This window comes from Marmota monax, unplaced genomic scaffold (assembly GCF_021218885.2).
Source record: "Marmota monax isolate L192 unplaced genomic scaffold, Marmota_monax_Labrador192_F-V1.1 WCK01_AAM20220418_F8-fsc00334, whole genome shotgun sequence".
NCBI classification, from domain to species: domain Eukaryota; kingdom Metazoa; phylum Chordata; class Mammalia; order Rodentia; family Sciuridae; genus Marmota; species Marmota monax.
This window is the reverse complement of record NW_026692252.1, coordinates 320,061-333,250: the sequence shown is the minus strand read 5'-3', so window position 1 is coordinate 333,250 and position 13,190 is coordinate 320,061. Positions and strand designations below refer to the sequence as shown.

The window sequence follows — 13,190 nt, the reverse complement described above, 5'->3', positions numbered from 1 at the left end:
GCACAGCTTTGCTATTAAACTCACTTAAGCAGTGGGAAGATCATGATGCTATATAATGTGAGGATTCCCAGACGTGACACTTACAGACATCTTCACATTGGCTTTGACCACAGAAAGCATGAGACTCACCTTTCAGGACTCTGCTTGGTGTATGGTTTGGCTTCTTCTTTTTTGGGGGGAGGGTGTCTGCTGGAGACTGAACCCAGAACATCATGCATGCTATACAAGTGCTTCCCCATGGAGCTGTGCCCCCAGCCCTCCTTGGCCTTCCTTGGTGATCAGAGAAAGGGTCTGTGGGACTCCATTTTTATTGACTTACTGGGAAACTTCATGTCCTCTGACTCTGCCCCTTCTGCAGATCCAGTTGAAGGAGAAGGTGCTGTGGATGGCCACCCCCCTCTTCATCTTCTTAGTCTGCTGACGGGTCAATCCAGTCTCCTGTGCTGGTGTTAGGGAAGGGGGGAGAGGGGGGACTCACGTGCCACTCCTTTGGTTTCTGCTTGTTTCCAGATCCTCTATTTGATATTATGGCTTCAGAATCTGTGGACTCTTTCTACTGGATGTGCTGGATTCTGGCCTCTAACAGAAGGAGGCTCAGACTCACTCTGCCCCTTCTCTGATGGACCAGCACCATTTAGTTGAATGACAGACTTTCTGCAGAGCTCAGAGAATGGGCAGTTCCGTGACCTGGAAAGTCTGCATGTGCCACGTCGAACAGCCTGATCAATGGTGCTTTCAGCCTGGGCAACACCATCTTCTTTAGAGTTGGATTTGAATGCAATACAAAACCTGGAATACCAAGATAAGTCTCTGCTTGAGAATTTCTGAAAACTTGAAAAAAAACTAGAGTGTTTGAAATCCCTGAAATGAGATGGCATGTCCATCTAGAACATTCTCCAGAACTTTCCATTGGTTTCTCATCTGCATCTTTTTCATATCTACAGGTGAAATATATGGATAAAAACCATGAATGACAGTGGAGGGTTGACTCTAACCAGTCATCTGTGGGTCTGGAAATGATTTTCTTGTGTATGTTGATGGTGCATTTGATGGACATGGTTTAAAAATGAGGTTCCAATGAGGTTCCAGTCACTCAGAATCAGAGCTCATCTGAACATGATGGAAAGAAAAGGTTGATTCCCAACTAGATCCAATTGTGCCAACCCTGTCTGCAGACTCTGGAAATGATTGGAATGTTCTCCAGTTTTATGAACTGATGAAGGATGGGCCTCTCTGACCTCTGTCGAGCTAGAATGTATCTGTCCATGGAGATGGGAATGCAGCAGGCTGTTGAGGGGTATGTGATTTTCCAAACAGAATGACACAGGGTCTCGTGGGCTCAACAGAGGGACTCAGTTGTGTTCTAATCTTTGGTTTTGGAGGGTTATTCTATAAATGCTGCCAGCAACCTTGCAGCCCATCCAGTGTGGAGAAGGGGTCGCATGCAATTCTGTAGGTTCATTTTATTAAGTGGTGTCTTGCTTTCCTGAGCTCACAGCAGCTTTGTGGCTTCCTCTTTCCTTAGGCACACTCATGGAGCTGGGAATGATTACAATTGTCATCATGCAACTCTTGGCTGAAACCAAGAAGATTGAAGTGGGTGACACCCCAAAAGACCAAGTCCTTTTCAATGGAGCCCAGAAGTGTAAGAAAGATCATGGGTACAGTTCTGGTGTCTAGTTGAGAATTTGAATTGGCTCTGAAATTGGGGGCATTAAAACAACCCAGTTAGGCCTGTGTGCTTGGCCTGCCAACCCTCTAGGTGCTCAATGGCCTGTTAGTGAGAGAACTTCTGGAAGGTGCTGGGTATGGGGAAAGGCCAGGCAGGGCAGGGGAGGGCAGGAATGCCCCAGAGGATGGACTTGAAGGATCAGGACATGGAGGTCACCCCTTCGTCAGCCATGATTTCCATACCTCACGAAGGAGGTGACATCTACTTCAGAGCTGTCATAAGAATTAAATCAAAGCAGGTGCTGTGGAGTATGCCTGTAATTACAGTAGCTCTGGAGGCTGAGGCAGGAGGATCACCAGTTGGAGGCCATCCCCAGCAACTTAGTGAGGCCCTAAGCAATTCATTGAGACCCTGTCTCTAAATAAAATTTAAAAAATGGCTGGGGATGGTGCTCAGAGGTGAAGCATGTATGCTCTGTCCTTAGTACTAAATTTAAAAAAAAAAGAATTAAATTGAATAATCACTCTCACAGTGTCTACTGCACGGTAGTTATTTAGCAAGTGCTATTTTTCTACTGGCATTTAAAAGGATTTCATGAGCAGAAAGGTTAGCCTCTCAGTCTATCTCTGCTGTTGATTAGTTTTGTGATGCGGAAGAAATTTAGATAATAGTTCTGTAGTCTCAGTATTGGCCATATCAAATGATAGGCAGTGCCAATAATGGGGACCAGCCTCAGAGTCAGCCAAGCCTAGCCTCTGTTAACTGGAATGTATTATTTAGAAAACAATATTTACAATTTTCTACTCTGCCATCTTCCATACAGCAAGCCTCAGAGATCTTAAGTTAGAAGGTGAAATAATTGAGTGAGAAATCCATCTAATTTAAATTTGTGAGTTTCAGACACAAATCAAGATCCTAGAATATTTATATGTATTAATGCATTAATCATTAATGAATTAAGTAATGCATTATTAAATATTAAGTAATGCATTTATTATTCAATGCCTTAAATTAATGCATTATTCTTCTAAAGCACTAATAAGTGGTTTTCTTTTTTTCAATTTTTATTTTGGACATTTTAAAATATACTTGGCTTATTACAGTGGTACATGCCTCTAATCTCAGAAGCTTGGGAGGCTGAGGCTGGAGGATTGTGAGTTCAAAGTCAGCCTCAGCAACAGCGAGGCCCTAAGCAGCTCAGTGAGACCTTGTCTCTAAATAAAACACAAAATAGGGCTGGGTATGGGGCTCAGTGGTTGAGTGCCCCTGAGTTCAGTCCCTGGTACCAAAAGCAAAACAAACAAACAAACAAAAATTTGCATTATTTTCCTAAAGCCCAAATCAGGTGTTTTTTTTTTTCTCTTTCTCTCTTTGTTTTTAACATTAATTTTTTGAAAACCTGGAAGTGGAACTCAGTGCCTCTCCCACTGAGCTAGAGCCCCAGAAGTTTTCTCCTTACCCTTGACAATTTTTTAAAATGTTTTTTCCATCTTCAGAATTCAAGACCATTTTTTAAACAAAGAATTTAGGATGACTGGACTGAGGTTTAGTAGAGCACTTGCCTACCATTCACAAGGCCCTGGGTTCAATCCCTAAAGCCACAAAAAAGACCAAAGGTGCTTTCACTAGAAAGCCTCTGAGTTCTCATGCGCTTTGATGTGTGACAGTTGGACACTCCTCACCAAGTCCCCAGGGGGCAGTGTCATGTATGTTCCTGCAACACTCTGCTCAGGGTTTTCTTGGGATCCTAGTGTTCAGCATGATCGTCACCATAGGCCAGTCCATCATGGATGCGATGGCAGGCATGGACAGGGTACCCTCAGAGATGGGCGCTGGGATCTGTCTGCTGATCACCATGCAGGTGAACCCCTCTCGCACCCCGCTTCCTGAGTGACCCCATCAACCCTCTTCCTCCTCAGCAGTACTCAGCCAGAGCTGGGGCCAGGCCAGGATGAGGGCTGGGCTCAGGGCTAAACACTGGCCTGAGCAGGGTGAGGCCCTGGGTTGGAGGCTGGGAACCACCCCAAAAGAAATCAATCAAATAAAGACACTGCACCCATTTACAAAGAGAAATATTGAAATCAATAAAGGCATGCTGTCCACCTGCAAACCCCCAAACAATTAAGAAACAAAAACAAAAAAAGTAGGGGCTGGGGCTGGGGCTCAGTGGTAGAGGCTCACCTGGCACATGCAAGGCCTTGGGCTCCATTCTCAGCACCCCCTAAAAATACAATAAAGATGTTGTATTAACCTCCAACTAAAAAATAGATTTAAAAAAAATAGAGAATAGAAAGACCCTGGATTTGGCTTCTGAATTCCTGTGAGACAGATTGAGAAGGGCCTCTTATTTGGCATTTATAGTAGAAAGCCCAATCATTGAAAATGGAAGGAATCAGGACCCTGGGGCCAGTAACACAGAGTCCACTTTTATTAATTTATTTATTTTAATTTTGCAGTTCTTTGTGGCAGGCTTGATCGTCCTTTTTTTGGATGAGCTTCTTTAGAAAGTCATGGCCTGGGCTCTGGCTTCTCCTTCTCCATCTCAAGCAACATCTGTTAAACCATCCTGAGGAAGGCCTTCAACCCCACTACATGAACACCGACCAAGGTGAGGTCCCTGCCTCCCATGGGGCACCTCTGCAGAAAGTTTCCATGCATGCAGGATATTTCTCTGGGGGAAAATATCTGTTTCAGAAACAATTCTTCTGAATTTTCAGTGTGCAAAGTTTTAAAAATATAGCTGAGTGCAGAGGCTCAAGCCTGTCATCCCAGCAGCTCAGGAGGCTGGGGCAGGAGGATCACAAGTTGGAGGCCAGCCTCAGCAACTTAATGAGGCCCTAAGCAACTCAGTGAGACCTTGTTTCTAAATAAAATATAAAAGGAGCTGGGGACATGGATCAGAGGTTAAGTGGTCCTGGGTTAAATCCCTAGTAAATAATAATAATAATAATAATAATAATAATAATAATAATAATAATAATAATAACAACAACAACACTTACATTCAAAATGAAATTTAAACTTTCACATCTTATAAGAATATTTCAAGGATAGTTAACATGCCACAGAGTAATTCTGCCTCATATTTCTTAGCAGGAACCTGTACTGCAAGGATAAAGAAGTGTTGATTTTAGCCAATTTTCTTCTGGTGGACACTTCAGTCCTTTCTCAGTCACCGTTAGCATCGAAGTGAATATCCTCGGGCAATCATCTGCACATATTTTAGCAGTTATTCTTAGTGAATAAGATTCTAAAAATGAAATTGCTACACCATACCACTTGTTCAGGCAAGGAGCAGTTAGTTCAATAATTACAAGTTCAAGGACAGCCTTGGCAAATAAGTGAGACTCTGTCTCAAAAGGGCTGGGGTAGAATGACTGTTCCTGGGTTCAATCCGCAGTATTGCCAATTTGGGGCAGAAGGCACTGGGGATTGAACTCAGGGACAGTTAACCCCTGAGCCCCATCCGCAACCCTCTTTTGTATTTTATTCAGAGACAGGGTCTCACAGAGTTGCTTAGAGCCCCAATTTGGCTGAGGTTAGCCTCCAATTTGCAATCCTCCTGCCTTAGCCTCTAGAGCCACTGGGATTACAAGCATGCACCATGACATCTGGCTTACAAATCTTAATAAAAAAATTGCAAAATATGTGAGACTTTTTAGGAGAGGGAAATTGACTTTTTTTCCCTTTCTTTTTCTTTTGGCATCTGAACCCTGAACTGTTTTTTGCTGGGAAGTCTCTCATGGAAAATATTTGTGTGCATTTTTGTGTTTTCTTGGAATTGATTGTGGATCTGGTTCTCAGCTGGCCTCCAGTGCCACGTCATCAAATTGAGGAAACTGCAGATGGGTCCCTGCAGGGTGCCTGAGGGATCCCATGGGAAAGACTGGACCTTGGGAAGGAAGGTCGGGGACACTTACAGAAGAGTAGGCAAAGTGACACCAGACTCTTCCTAGAATTTCAGAAAATCTAAGGTGAATTGAGGATCTGGGGGTGCAAAGCAGCTGGGCCCCAGCTGTGGATGTAGGGGTGAAAGCTGGGTAGGAGTTGGGGTGTCTGCCAAGACCTCCTGGCTTTGGCGGGGCCTGCCTTTGAAAGGAGAGGGAGCAGTAGTGGCCACAGGGGGCCAGTCAGTGAAGGCTTGGGCCATGGCAGCCAGCCAGAGGATCACTTTGCTAGGGAGCAGGATAGTGAGTAAGGGGACAGTTTTGGAAGGAATGATTTTTTGTCCCTGGGAGACAGTCTAAGAAAATGGCTGGGGTGATGGCACAGCCATCCAGCCTGAGGCAGCCACTTTGACATCAGAGTGAGGGCCTTAGAACTTAGCAAGAGATGAAGGCCACAGACAACTGAGACCTGGAGGTGGATGCCCTTGGCCACCTCTGGGACCTGGCAGGGGCAGAGGGGCTACCTGGGGGGCTTTGAGTGGTGCTGTAAGGAGCCAAAATGGTGGAGCCATGGGGACACCCTCAGGAAGGGCAAGAAGAGGGTGGAGCAGGCACAGGTAGCTTGCAGCTGGAAGGGCCACCTGTTACCTGGAGTGCCACCACGGCTCAGCTTGCGACTTGGAAAGTGGGGTGTGGAAATGCCCCTAGGGTGGAGAGCACAGTTGGTCCATCTTCCCTGAGGTGGGGGACAATCCAGGCTGGGAGGGAAGTGGACAGTACAGATGTCACACAGCTCTTGCCCCCGGGGCGACATAGCACATGAAACAACCCAGTTCCCAGAGATCAGTGGGTAGTGACTTGCAAGAAATGACCATGTTAAACATTCAGAAAACTCCTAAGGCCCTCACCCTGCCATTGCTGTCACCCACCTTTCATTCCAGACACTTGTCAGGCAGATGCTGTTAAGCACAAGGCGCTTCTGTGCATGCTAAGAATACAAAGGGATATAATGTAAGACATGTGCGCATCAGTGTCATCCCAGGGCACCTGGTCAGAGTAGAGCAGAGAATAAAAATTGGTGACTGGGGAAGAGTGTTATGGGTCTGTCTAGAGAACCTGGCAGGTGCAAAGGCCCTGGGGCACAGATGAGCTGGTGTGTTTGAGGGTCAGCATGTGGCTCCGTGGAGCAAGTGAGGGGAGTTCAGAGAGGTCATTGGTGGCAAGAGGAGCCAGGACAAGTCCCTGCTTTCCCCCCCCCTAGGATTGCTGAACTTCCTCCTTTACAGAATGCTCAAGGTTTCATGTCTCCAGATTCTCGACCACAGGGACATCAGCTGTTGTCCCACATAGCCAGAGGAAGCAGGGAGAGGGGCTGTCAGAAGACCACCACAGGTATGCCAGGGAGCCAGGGAAAGCTAGGACAGCGTTTCTGTCACAGACATCCCATCCATGTGGTCTACAGGACAGATGGCCTATCTGAGTGGCCGTCCAGAAGGTGATGGGAGTCCTACTGTGCCAACTCTGGGGTGACAGGAAAATGCTGTCCCAAGGAGATACTGGTACGTCTGAGTCCCCAGCTGTTAGCCACTCTGCCCACAGATGCCATGTCTAGGGAAGCACTGACCTGGCAGCAGGGGCCATGGTGACAGTGTTTCCCAATGTGCTTTTGTCCTAAAGTCAGTCTCACACCATTTCTGAAGTGGTTGGACCTTGATTCACTGTGCTGCAGTGTCCCTGGCTGGTCTGTGGCCTGTTCCTAAGGTCAGGCCCCTTTCTGCCTGTTATTGAGGCTGAGGCAGGAGGATCTCAACTTGGAGGCCAGCCTCAGGAACAGCAAGGCCTCAGCAACTCAACAAGACACTGTCTGTGAATGAAATACAAAGAGGCTGGGGGTGGCGTTTAGTGGCCAAGGGCCCCTGGGTTCCATCCCTGGTACCAAAAAAAAAAATACAGACTGTGACCCCATGACTGTGGGTGCCATGAGTCTCCTGGCTGAGTCTCCTGGCTAATTCTGTTCTCCTGCCTCTGCTTTGGCCAGGAGGAGGCCTAAGACCCAGTGGAGTCCAGCCCCTTGTTCTTCCCTTCAAGTTGGTGTCCTTCTCTGCCAACAGGCATGGAATTGCACTATTCCATCTCTGGGCCAAGTGCACAGACAAATACGAGCCCTTAGAGAGGCTTTCTCCTGCCAGAATCTCCTCGACCTCATGAACCTCATCGCCTCCATCTTTGTCTTTGCTGTGGTCATCCATTTCCAGGTGTGTCCAGCATGAGCACAGGAAGTCTGTATTTCTTTTCTTTTTTTTTTTGGTACCAGAGATGGAACGCAGGGACACTTAACCCCTGAGCACCATCCCCAACCCTTTTTATATGTTATTTAGACACAGAGTTTCACTGAGTTGCTGAGGCTGGCCTCCAATTTGCAGTCCTCCTGCATCAGGCTCCAGGGCTGCTGGTGATGACAGGCATGTGCCACTGTCTCTGGCTTCAGTATAATTGGATTTGTTTGTTTGTTCATTTGTTTAGATACAAATGGCCATAGAGTGCACTTTAGTACATTTTGAAACCAGTTTTTCTGGTTTTTTTTTTTTTTTTTTTTTTTGTGTGTGTGTGTGTGTGTGTGCTCCAAGCACAGTGGGAGTGAGGGACGGGGCAGGTGCTCTCCAGCAGTGTCATAAGTCATGTTCCCAGAGCTGGTGCCACCTCTCATGTCTCTGGACCATAGTGAGCAGCAAGGCAGTGAAGGGCCCCTGTTCTGTGTCCTCAGGGCTTCTGGGTGGACCTGCCCATCAAGACTGCATGCTACCAGGGCCAGTACCACACCTTGTCACCTCCCAATTATTTTGCCCAGCCAGACTGCAGCATTGAAGTGCTTAAAGTATCACTCAAACTTGTTGCTTTGTCACAGTGATGGCTTATGACATGCAGATGGGCCACCCACCTTGGTGAGACAGTTCAGAGCATTAAATACAGATGGATGGAGCTCAGCCATCAGCAGCAGGTTTGAGAACCTGAAGTCAGAATGGAAAATCACACTTGTTTGGTCTTCTCCTTATGGCACCTTGTTGGTCCAGAGACACTTAACCCCCGAGCCATCTCCCAGCCCTTGTTAGATTTCATCTGGAGACAGGGTCTCACTGAGCTGCTCAGGGACTTGCTAAGTGGTTCCAACTTATGATCCTCCTGCCTCAGCCTCCCAAGCCATGGGAATGACAGGGGTGCACCCCCAATCCCTAGGGCATTTTAAAGTCCGTGAAAAGACATAGAGCTTCAGGAAGAACCCTTTAATTGTCCAGCAGCTTGAGACCTTTCCCTCCGAACCCACCTCTGAGCCCATCCTCTGCTGTGGACATCATGCAGGTGGCCAAGCAACTGAAGGAGCAGCAGATGATGATGCGGGACCATTTGGAGACATCCATGATGCATGAGCTCAACCAGCGAGTGCAGCACCCGCCCCAGTCAGTAGGTGTGGCTCCCGGGCCTCCAGCTCCGGTGGGCCTTGGTGTCTCCCCTGTCCATGGGTCCCATTTGCGGATCACAGGGTAGGCAAAGTCCCTGTGTCATTGGATATTCATGAACCTGCTAAGTGCTGGATGCTGGGGACATGGGAAAAGATGCTTGCCGCCCTCAGCAGGGAGCCAGGAACACAAAGCTTGGAGACCCAGCATGGGGCTCTGTAGAGTCAGTGCTGGCAGCAGGGGCCCTCACCTCTGCTCATGCTGGTGGCATGCTGCCCTAGGCATCCAGAAGCATGTTCCCAGGCTCTGAACACAGAGTGGGGCTCCAGATGGACCTGAGCTGGGCTCTGTGGGGCACGCCTGGAGGCCAAGGCAGGAAGATGGCAAGGTGGAGGCCAACCTCAGCAACTTAGTGAGGTCCTAAGCAACTTATTGAGACCCTGTCTCTAAATAAAATACAAAAAAAGGGGCTGGGGACAGGGCTCAGGGGTGGAGCACCCCTGGGTTCAATCCCCAAGACTGAAAAAAGACAGATGGTGGATGTGGCTGAGAGACCAACAGAGCTGAAGAGTGCTGGTGGTGTTTGAAGCAGGGAGGTTAGTTCCAGAAGACAAGGCCATGGCAGAGAGAGACCAGCTAGGCCCCAGCCAGGTGGCCTTTGTGGTCATCACCTTGGGGTGGAGAGGAGGGAGGGTGGGAAACGCCCCAGGGTGCAGGTGCCCGGGGCAGGAGGAGTGCTTGCTGCTGCTGCGTATCGGCCTCCCTGGTGCCCTCTGCCATTTTCTTAGCTCTTCATCTGCCACTCAGCAGCAGCCACAGTGAGAAGGGCTGTGTCTACAAAGTCAGGTGGCAGTCTAGGTTGTCCTGTGGGTTCTCACTTGGTGACCTTTCCTGAAAGAAGCAACCACGGGAAAAGCCACAGTCTTGCGGAGCTGCTTAGGGCCTTGCAAAGTAAGTGAGGCTGGCCTCCACCTTGTGATCCTCCAGCCTCAGCCTCCTGAGTTACTGGGGTTACAGGTGTGGACCACTGACTCCGGCAGCCTTTCATTGTGGACTAGTCACAGTCCCCTAGCAGGGACTAGGACCCATAGCATTAGTGGGGTCCACAGGAGTGTTAGCAGATGATGCTTCAGGGAGGTGGTGGGGCCTCCTGAGGTTGTGGTCTCAGTCATGGGCATGACTGGTGGCCAGCTTGGGGACACTGTGGTGGCCCAGGGCTGACCACCTACCCTCCCCCAGTTACATAGCCATGGTGGCGGCCTCTGGGGGCCTGTGCCTTGGGGCCTCTTGGTCCTGGCTGCCTTCCTGGGCACCATCGGCTTGGGGACGGGGATCCTGTTGGCGGTCACCAACATCTCCCAGTCCTTTGAGATTTTCATCAAGGAGCTGAGCAAGGTGGGCAACATGGGAACCCTGCTCTTCAGAGAGCCACGCCTGCCTAAGGACCAGGAAGGATACAGGCAGTTCCTCAGAAGGCAGTGGTGACCGGGGGCAGTGGTGCTGTGGCGTGTGGGGATATTACCATCTGGCTGACATCTGCCCCTCCTCTATACCACGGGGCGCACACCCTCAGCGGAGTTCCTCACCTCCTTCTGGTTTGGCAGCTGCAGTTGTGACAGGGATGGGGAGTGCTGTCCCCATTTTCTTTCTGACTTTGGTTTTGGCCTCCCCTCCCCCCTTCAGTGATGTGTGCAGCCACCATGGCGTCCCTGGTCCCCACAAAGGTGGATTTTTGACTCTGGTTGGAAGCACAAAATCTGTGTGTGTGGCCTTAGGGTGGTCGAGTGTCGGGTCGCACCTCCTCTGGGGACATGAACAGTGTCACCAGCATGTCCCCATCATTACCAGAGGTGGCACTCTCTGGGTGCAGACTGTTCCTGTGGGGGGTGTTGGGTCCTCTGGGCTCAGGATGACACAGCTCCCTGCCCAGCAATGGGCGGCTGCTCTCCCACCAAGTGTCCAGACAGGCCTCATGCTGGGGCAGAACCAGGACTGCCATTCCTGCCACCTCGTGGCCACCTCGTGGCCAGGAAGGTTTGTCCTCCTCCGGGGGAGGCCTGGGGTTGCCACCTCCACCCTCGCCTGGCTGAGCTCGGTGCCCTCAGGGGACCACTCTGCCACGTCCTCTTGTCCAGACTCCAGTAAGCTGTGGTGAGTCCTCACTATGCAGCTGCCCCCAGGCTCCTGGGAAAGGATGTCTTGTGTCTCCCCCTGTGTTTCTAGAATGTTCTTACTGCACTTAGGGACCAAATGAAAGTAAGGGGCCAGCTCTCTGAGCCTCCACCAAATTCAGCTTCCACCATACTCGGAAGCCAGGAGGGGAGGCTCAGGCTCAAGGCCTGAGCTCAGCATTCGGTGTTTGGGGTCCCTGGGAAGTTCCTCTGGTGTCTGAGATAGAAAGACAATGACATCTGTGGTGACAGGTGAGTAGACCATGGAGCTGGGGACCTTCTCAGAGGTCTCTAGGCCCCTATCAGATGCAGCTGCAGGTTCCCTCGGGAAGGTGCCCCTATTCTGCACGGGCCCTGTAAAGGCTCAGTAGAGGTGGCACACTGTCCCCAGAGATCTGTGACAAGAACCAGGGGGCCCTCAGCCCCGGCCAGAACCCTTTACCTTCTCACACGTGGCTTTTTCTAGACACAGTCCCCAGCAGGGCAGCCCCACCACCAGCCACCTCACAGCCCATGGGAGCCTCCACCATCCATCTCCTGCTCCTGTTAGAAGGCAGGGCCTTCCAGGCCACCACTGGGGACTCCATGGACTCTGGAAGGCAGGCCCAGTTCCTGGCTCCTGGGCTGTGGCTGGAGAGCGCCAGACTTCACAGGAGCTTGTATTCCTACTGGCCCCATGTGGCCTGGGCTTACAGCCTGTGGGCAGTGATCACAGTGGTGGGCAAGTACTGACCCAGATTCCAGGGGACTGTCACTGATGACGCCAAAATGGCATGACTGAGATATCGTGGTTAAATTATAAATAAAGCCAACTTTCTACAAACTGTGGGGTCATGGTCTCATTTCCACTAAGGATCATCCCCAGAGACATGCTTGCCTGCAGCCTGGCCTTCCTCCTGCTGGGAGCATCCCCTGTGCTCACACCTGCATCCCAATGACTCCAGAGGCTGAGGCAGGAGGATCATGAGTTGGAGGCCAGCCTCAACAATTTACTGAGGCCCTCAGCAACTCATGAGACCCTGTCTCTAAATATAAAAAGGGCTGCGGTGGGCCTCTGTGGTCCAGCAGCCCTGGGGTTTAGTCTCTGATACAGGGAAAAACTAAAACCCCAATTTGGGAACCTCCTGTCCGGTTAAGCACTGTGCCTTTTCTCTCTGCCCTGGGGACTTGGGGCTATGCCTGGGCCCACCACCAACATGCCTCAGAGCAGAGCAGATGGAGCCCAAGGTCAGACAGTATGTGGGTGTGTGTGTGTGGGGGGGTGGACTGGGGCTCAGGCCCCACCTTCATCCACCCCCCTCATGTCTGCAGCCAATGTCAGGTGGCTGGTGAAGAAAGTAAGTCCCAGAGCAGTAGGAGGCCAGGAGGCAACTGGGAGGCCAAGCTTTGGGTTCTGCCTACCCCAGGCCCCTGCCTGCAGGGACCTGCTTGAGGACAGGAATGAGGGTTCCTGGTGGTGTCAGCCACCACCCCTGGCTCCCATCCCCTGGGTGTCTGTTGAGAGCCACAGCCAAAGGGGCCCCAGCAAACTTCCAGCTGCCAGCAAACTTCCAGCTGCTGGCTGATGATTGGCTCACAGCGGCCCCAGCAACATCTAGCTGATTGGCTCCTCGGCCCCAGCAACATCTAGCTGATTGGCTCCTCTGTGGTGATGCTCATTGGGCTGTTTCCCTGCCCTTTCAGACCACGGAGCTGCTCATTGGGGGACTTTTTTGGCTCTGCCCACGTGACCCAGCCAATGGGCCTCAAGAGCAGGAGGATTGTGGGAGGCAGAGAGAAGCTTGTGTGGGAGAGAGAGGCTTTTGGAAAGCCGGTGGTGTTAGTTGAGGCTCTGAGGGTTTTTCCTGAGAGGCTGTTTTGTTTGGCGTGTGTGGTTCTAAAAATAAAGTTAGTTTCTTTTGACAAGTGGCTCCTGATTGTGCCCAGCCAGACTGCGGCAGGTGTCCTTCCCACCACTCCCTCCACCCCTGACCCCCCTGCACTCTGGCCTGGCCTGGTCCTCAGG

General features: G+C 50.5%; 1 pseudogene; it reads left to right on the top strand.

Moving 5' to 3' along the window:
* Nucleotides 1-364: 364 nt before the first annotated feature.
* Nucleotides 365-10,499, top strand: LOC124086142 (protein transport protein Sec61 subunit alpha-like; annotated as a pseudogene).
* Nucleotides 10,500-13,190: the final 2,691 nt, after the last annotated feature.